This window comes from Oncorhynchus mykiss, chromosome 2 (genome assembly GCF_057628025.1).
Source record: "Oncorhynchus mykiss isolate SJ-2025 chromosome 2, ASM5762802v1, whole genome shotgun sequence".
In the NCBI taxonomy this organism is placed as follows: domain Eukaryota; kingdom Metazoa; phylum Chordata; class Actinopteri; order Salmoniformes; family Salmonidae; genus Oncorhynchus; species Oncorhynchus mykiss.
In genome coordinates this window covers 59999559-60007207 of record NC_143023.1, presented here as the reverse complement: position 1 = coordinate 60007207, position 7649 = coordinate 59999559, and positions in this window count along the sequence as shown.

Sequence of the window (7649 nt, the reverse complement as noted above, 5' to 3'; positions counted from 1 at the left end):
TGGGTAGCCTTCCACAATAGGTTGGGTGAATTTTGCCCCATTCTTCCTGACAGAGCTGGTGTAACTGAGTCAGGTTTGTAGGCCTCTTTGTTCTGCCCACACATTTTCTATGGGATTGAGGTCAAGGGCTTTGTGATGGCCGCTGCAATACCTTGACTTTACTGTTCTTAAGCCATTTTGTCACAACTTTGGAAGTATGCTTTGGGTCATTGTCCATTTGGAAGACCTACTTGCGACCAAGCTTTAACTTCCTGACTGATGTCTTGAGATGTTGCTTCAATATATCCACATGATTTTCCTCCCTCATGATGCCATCTATTTTGTGAAGTGCACCAGTCCCTCCTGTAGCAAAGCACCCCCACAAAATGATGCTGCCACCCATGTGCTACACGGTTGGGATGGTGTTCTTCGGCTTGCAATCATCCCCCCTTTTCCTCCAAACATAACGATGGTCATTAAGGCCAAAAAGTTATAGTTTTGTTTCATCAGACCAGAGGACATTTCTCCAAAAAGTACGATCTTTGTCCCCAACTGTAGTCTGGCTTTTTAAATGGTGGTTTTGGAGCAGTGGGTTTTTCCTTGCGGAGCGGCCTTTCAGGTTATGTCGATATAGGACTCATTCTACTGTGGCTATAGATACTTTTGTACCTGTTTCCTCCAGCATCTTCACAATGTCCTTTGCTGTTGTTCTGAGATTGATTTGCACTTTGCACGAAAGCACATTCATTTCTAGGAGACAAAACGCATCTACTTCCTGAGCGGAATGACGGCTGCATGGTCCCATGGTGTTTATACTTGCATACTATTGTTTGTACAGATGAACGTGGTACCTTCAGGCGTTTGGAAACTGCTCCCAAGGACGAACCAGAATTGTGGAGGTCTACAATTGTTTTTCTGAGGTCTTGGCTGATTTTTTTTGATTTTCCCATGATGTCAAGCAAAGAGGCACTGAGTATGTAGGCAGGCCTTGAAATCCATTCACAGGTACACCTCAAATTGACTCAAATGATGTCAATTAGCCTATTAGAAGCTTCCAAAGCCATGATGGCATTTTCTGGAATTTTACAAGCTGTTTAAAGGCACGGTCAACTTAGTGTATGTAAACTTCTGACCCACTAGAATTGTGTTACAGTGAATTATAAGTGAAATAATCTGTCTGTAAACAATTGTTGGAAAAATTACTTGTGCCATTTAAAAAAACTTTTTTTCACCTTTATTCTTTTTTCATGCACAAAGCAGATGCCAAAACTATAGTTTGTTAACAAGAAATTTGTGGAGTGGTTGAAAAACAAGTTTTAATGACTCCAACCTAATTGTATGTAAACTTCCGACTTCAACTGTAGTTGCGGTAATTGAGGTAATATTTACACGTGGGTAGGGGTAAAATTGACTAGGCAATCAGGATATATAATAAACAGAGTAACTGCAGCATATGTGAAGAGTGTGAGTGTGGGGTGGAGGCTGCTGAGGGGAGAACGGCTCATAGTAATGGCTGGAATGGAGTGAAATCAAACCCATGAAAACCATGTTTTGATACCATTCCAGCCATTATTATGAGGTGTTCTCCCCTCAGCAGCCTCCGCTGGAATGTAGGTAGTATGCGTGACAATTTTTATTGCCTTCCTCTGACACCGCCTGGTGTAGAGGTCCTAGATGGCACAGAGCTCAGCCACAGTGATGTACTGGGCCATACTCACCACCCGCTGTAGCTTCTTGCATTCAGGTGCCTTGCCGTACCAAGCAGTGATGCAGCCAGTTAAGATGCTCTCAATGGTGTAGCTGTACAACTTTTTCCGGATCTGAGGGTCCATGCCAAATCTTTCCAGCCTCCTAAGGGGGAAGAGGTGTTGTCATGCCCTCTTCACAACTGTGTTTGTACCATGTTGGATCTTTTTTTTCTTCATTTTAGATTTAACCTTTATTTAACTAAGCAAGTCAGTTAAGAACAAATTCTTAGTTACAATGATGGCCTACTCTGGCCACACCCTAACCCGGACAAAGCTGGGCCACATACATCACCCTATGGGACTCCCAATCACAGCCGGTTGTGATACAGCCTGGAATTGAACCAGGATCTGTAGTGACACCTCTAGCACTGAGATGCTGCGACTTAGACCGCTGCGCCACTCTGGAGCCCAAAAGATATGACACTAACTAACATTAGTGTGGAGAGACTTGCTGTGTCATAAATCTGACCACGTGGTGGCCACAATATTCTCTCTCTCTCTTTCTCACTCACACACTGCATGCATACACACACACGAACACACACCTTTTGACCTCTTCACCATCTTTCGTTATCTCGCATACACGCACCCACGCACACACGACTTGACCTGCACACATACAAGGCTGACAGAAATAGTGGTGGAGGGCACACAATTTTCCACTAGTGTTGTTTTGCCTGTGGTTCAACACTCACAGACTAAAGCTAGTAGATTATGTAAGAGAGACAGACAGAGAAAATGTCATTAAGACAAGAGAATGGGCTGAACAGAGGAAATTAAGAAAGGAAATACCCTAGTTTTGAGACATCCACCACTCCCCCTCCCTTTCCCTCGGCCTCTTCTGTGCAGTACCAAGATTGATTCGTCACTGTATTCTTCTCTCCCTCAGATGGGTCATGTCATTCCAGGTGGTGACTGTAACATGTGGGCTGGTGATTATTCATTCATTCTCATCACAAGTAGATTCTGTGCTGCATTCATGAAGCCGACATCAGAACAATACGGTGGGCACAATGAGGCCATTCTCTGTCATGGACTCATCACACTGTAAAAAGTTCAAAGAGGCTATTCTTTTAAGTACAGTTCACAAACACAGTAAGGCAGTTTTATTATGCTTACTATATAACTAAAACTATATGTTTTCTGACATTTTCAACATATTTACAATATTCTTAACACAAAATTACATTTGAGACATTAACATAGTTTTCCCTCTCACAGACCAGTTCCAGATTCCCTGTGTAAAAATGTCAAGTGTTTCCACTACAAGGTCTGGAACACTTCAGTCATAGGTTTTAACCAAATCATCATTATCTAGAGTAGACATTGGATATAACAATAGATTTATAACATTACATTTAAAGGCTTAAAAGCCTTCACAAACTATTTTATAACCCTTTTATACCACCACGTTGTTGATGACATGTTTCTGATTGGCTAGGGCATTCTAGAATGGGCATTAAAACCAGATATCGGGACAGTTGGAAAAGATATCGGGACACCTTGCAATCATGAGATGGAGTTTTGCCTTTAAGATTAAACTGGACTGAGAGGCGGGACCCGGGTTTATATCAGTACTCCTACTTGGTTAAATCAATGACGCAATGACATTGACAACCACGGACATGTCACATGTCACCACACAGACTAACAAGCTGATTAGAACAAGGTATTTTGTTTAAGATGGTATGGTAAATGTTTCAATTACTTATTTCACTGAACCTCTTTCACTTACAGTGAGACACCAAATGATCCACCACTAGATGGAGGTAGACACTGCATTATGGCTGGGATCTATTCAATTCCAACAGTTGATTCATGAAATTGATTGAATTTCTATTCATAAAGGTGGGGGGAAAAAAATCAATAATAGGCCATTTCCATTTCATGAAGTGATGAATTGACCCCACCACGGGGTTATTTAGAGAAAGATTCATCAGAAGTCACACTACAACATGGTACACTGTAAGAATAGAAAGTCTCAAAACCCTATGATTGTGTAATGAAACCATGACCAAGTGGTGCACCTGAGCTTAGATCTGGTGTTTGGAGGTGGTTTGAATGTAAACCCAATGTAAGTGTTTTAATACAGAGAATGTGCATTGAAAATATAAATAAAGTACTCTGAAACACCCAAAAGTGGTTCTTCAACCTGAATATTGGTGTTTTTAAGAGATCGTTGAGAAAACACTTTTTGAGGGTTGAGATCGTCTAACAGGCAGCATCAAAACACAAAAACTGTGTTTTTTATACAATCAGTGGTTTAGAAATGCAAATGCTTTATTGCCTAAATATTGATTGATGATAAGGGCCTATAGATAATATTTATTTATGGACTTCCACTTTTATTTTTTTATGCTTTATTTTGACAGATTAGGAACAGGATCAAAGATCAAAATCAAATCAAATGTTATTTGTCATATGCGCTGAATACAACAGGTGTAGTAGACCTTACAGTGAAATACTTACTTACAAGCCCTTAACCAACAATGCAGTTCAGAAAATACCCCCCAAAAAGTAATAAATAAAAGTAACAAATAATTACAGAGCAGCAGTAAGATAACAATAGCGAGGCAATATACAGGGGGTACCAGTACAGAGAAATATCAATGTGCGGGGGCACTGGTTAGTCAAGGTAATGGAGATAATATGTACATGTAGGTATGGTTATTAAAGTGACTATGCATAGATAATAACAAAGAGTAGCAGCAGCAAAGACGAGTGGGGGGAGGGGGGCAATGCAAATAGTCTGGGTAGCCATTTGATTATTAGATGTTTAGGAGTCTTATGGCTTGGGGGTAGAAGCTGTTAAGAAGTCACTTGGACCTAGACTTGGCATGCCAGTAACACTTGCCGTGCTGGAGAAGAGAGAACAGTCTATGACTAGGGTGGCTGGAGTCTCTGAAACTTTTTTAGGGCCTTTTTCTGACATCGCCTGGTATAGAAGTCCTGGATGGCAGGAAGCTTGGCCCCGGTGATGTACTGGGCCGTACACACTACCCTCTGTAGTGCCTTGCGTTCTGAGGCCAAGCAGTTGCCATACCAGGCAGTGATGCAACCCGTCAGGATGCTCTCGATGGTACAGCTGTAGAACATTTTGAGGATCTGAGGACCCATGCCAAATCTTTTCAGTCTACTGAGGGGGAATAGGTTTTTTCATGCCCTCTTCACAACTGTCTTGGTGTTCTTGGACCATGTTCGTTTGTTGGTGATGTGGACGCTAAGGAACTTGAAGTTCTCAACCTGCTCCACTACATTCCCATCGATGAGAATGGGGGTACAGATGGTACATTTCGTTGACATTTTACCCACTCAACCACACAGGCACAATGTAAGAAATTATTCTGGGGTGAAGTGAGTGAATAGCCGAAAGGTTGCTAAAGGTAAAAATCTGTTGTTCTGCCCCTAAACAAGGCAGTTAACCCACTGTTCGTAGGCCATCATTGTAAATACGGATTTGTTCTTAACTGACTTGCCTAGTTACATAAAGGTTAAAAAAATGCAAGTTGTGCAGAGCCTGTGGTCTAGCGGTAATGCACCCGGCTTAGACATGTCACCCCTCTCCCCACTGAAGATCGGAGGTCAGACAAAGGGATCTAATTCTGCAGAAGACAGGATTCAAAACCTCATAATGGTGTGTAGAAGCTTTAGAGAGAGGACACGACGCCAAAAGAGAAGGTATTTATTTCTATACTAAACAAGCCTCAAAACGCCAAAATTGGATTTTCAACCATTTCTGCCAGTGCTCCCATTCCCTGGCAAGGTGTTGCACAATACTTGACTAAGTGGTGTTACAACATCTCATGATGATGTGTTTCAATACTCCAGCAAAGTTCATGTTTCTTCTCCTTCAAGTTGGTGAAAGCTCAGTTGGCACTAGTTTTGGTGTTTCAAAGCACTTCATTTTAAGAGTGTAATCTAATGTTGTCTGCCACAGAAGCCCTTGATGTAATTAACTTGCCTATGGTGTTTCTTTCTTCTTCTTTTTATAAAATTGGTATCTAGACTCAGACAACAACACGTTAAAGACTTCCTGAATATATCTGCTCCCATGATGTCAATTTCATTTGTCTTACCCCTATTCTGAACGCAATCTGTAAGTTGTCTGTCCCCTCTGTGGCAAAGACGTTGGGCAGGTACCAATATTAATTTGATCTCTAGGGACCTTTCTTCAGTCTGTTAATTCATTGTTAGGAAATAAGTGCATTAGAACTCTTGGGCGCATGAGCCCTTCCTACTCTTATCAGTGCAGGTCAATAGGTCACAATGTCCATGACTGCTCGAAACAGAAAGCTGAATGTAGTCATATATAATGTAGTCATTCATTTACGCAGCCATAGTCGTTTAAGTTCTCATTGAGGGATTAGGGTACTACTGATCATCTATAGACTGACTTTTGGACTCCAACTGCCGTGCTCTACAAAGTTCAAATAATCAGTCATTCAATTCAGTGATGACCTGAAGCAAGATTTTGGGAAAAGAACACCTTGCTAGACAATATTCTTCCATTCTCAATGTCTGCCAGTGTCCACACAATGTCAATAACAGCTGAGCTCTGTAATTGGTATATTACTGGAAATGTTCAACGTTTACCAGTAAACTACCAGAATATTGGTAACTTTCAAAGATTTTATGTAATTTATCACATCTAGTGGCCCTTTTGGGTACTTCAGATGATCACAGGTGTCTGTAATTATCTCTGTCCCGTTGTGTGAAATACATTAAATAATCAAATAAGATTATTTTAAAATAGAAAACAGAATGACGAAGCTGTAAAACATTATACTAAATATAAACCATCAACTTAATGAATCCCATTGGTGTTTAATAAGGGTTCTGCATGTAATATCCTTTATATATTGTTTTTACACACTTTTATTTATTTTACTATGTCAATATGTCTTTGTCGTAAAGGTTTTGCAGCCAAACTAGTGGTAGTTGTGGAAAAAGTCAATAGTTGGAAGAGTTGCAAAGTGAATTGAAAATAAAGCCATTGTTGATTAGATGGTTTCTTCATTAATTAGGCTATTTTCTCCTGAACCATAAGGTCTATTAGAAACTCATGGACAATATGGACACAGATATAAACAATGAAGACTGTATATCAATGCATATTTTTTTGTTATTCAAGTATAAATTACCAAAGTTACCATAGATTGCCATAGATTACCTGTTAATTACCACAATTATAGAACATTCCGGTAACTTTCCGGTACAGTAGCTTTGCAACCTTCGACATGCTTATAACTCTTGTAAACAGATTGTAGATGCTGTAGATTTCTTGGGTGCTGAAATAATGATATCACATTACTAAAAGTACATGCAAGTGCTGTGAGGGATGCTTTCACACCGGTTAAAATAAAGATGAACTTTGACTGTACCAAGATGGTACAGACCCTTCCGGCGCCGACAGAGATGGCCGCCTCACTTCGCGTTCCTAGGAAACTATGCAGTATTTTGTTTTTTTACATGTTATTTCTTACATTGGTACCCCAGGTAATCTTAGGTTTCATTTCATACAGTCGAGAGGAACTACTGAATATAAGAGCAACGTCAACTCACCATCATTACGACCAGGAAGATGACTTTCCCGAAGCGGATCCTGTGTTTTGCTCATCACCCAGGACAATGGATCGGATCCCAGCCGGCGAACCTAAAAAACGTTGCCGTAAAAGGGGCAAACGAAGCGGTCTTCTGGTCAGGCTCCATGTAGCTATTCCCTCTGCAAGGCAATCAAACAAGCTAAGCGTCAGTGTAGAGACAAAGTAGAGTTGCAATTCAACGGCTCAGACACAAGAGGTATGTGGCAGGGTCTACAGTCAATCACGGACTACAAAAAGAAAACCAGCCCCGTCGCGGACCAGGATGTCGGAAAACCAGCCCCGTCGCGGACCAGACAGACTAAATAACGTTTTTGCTCAC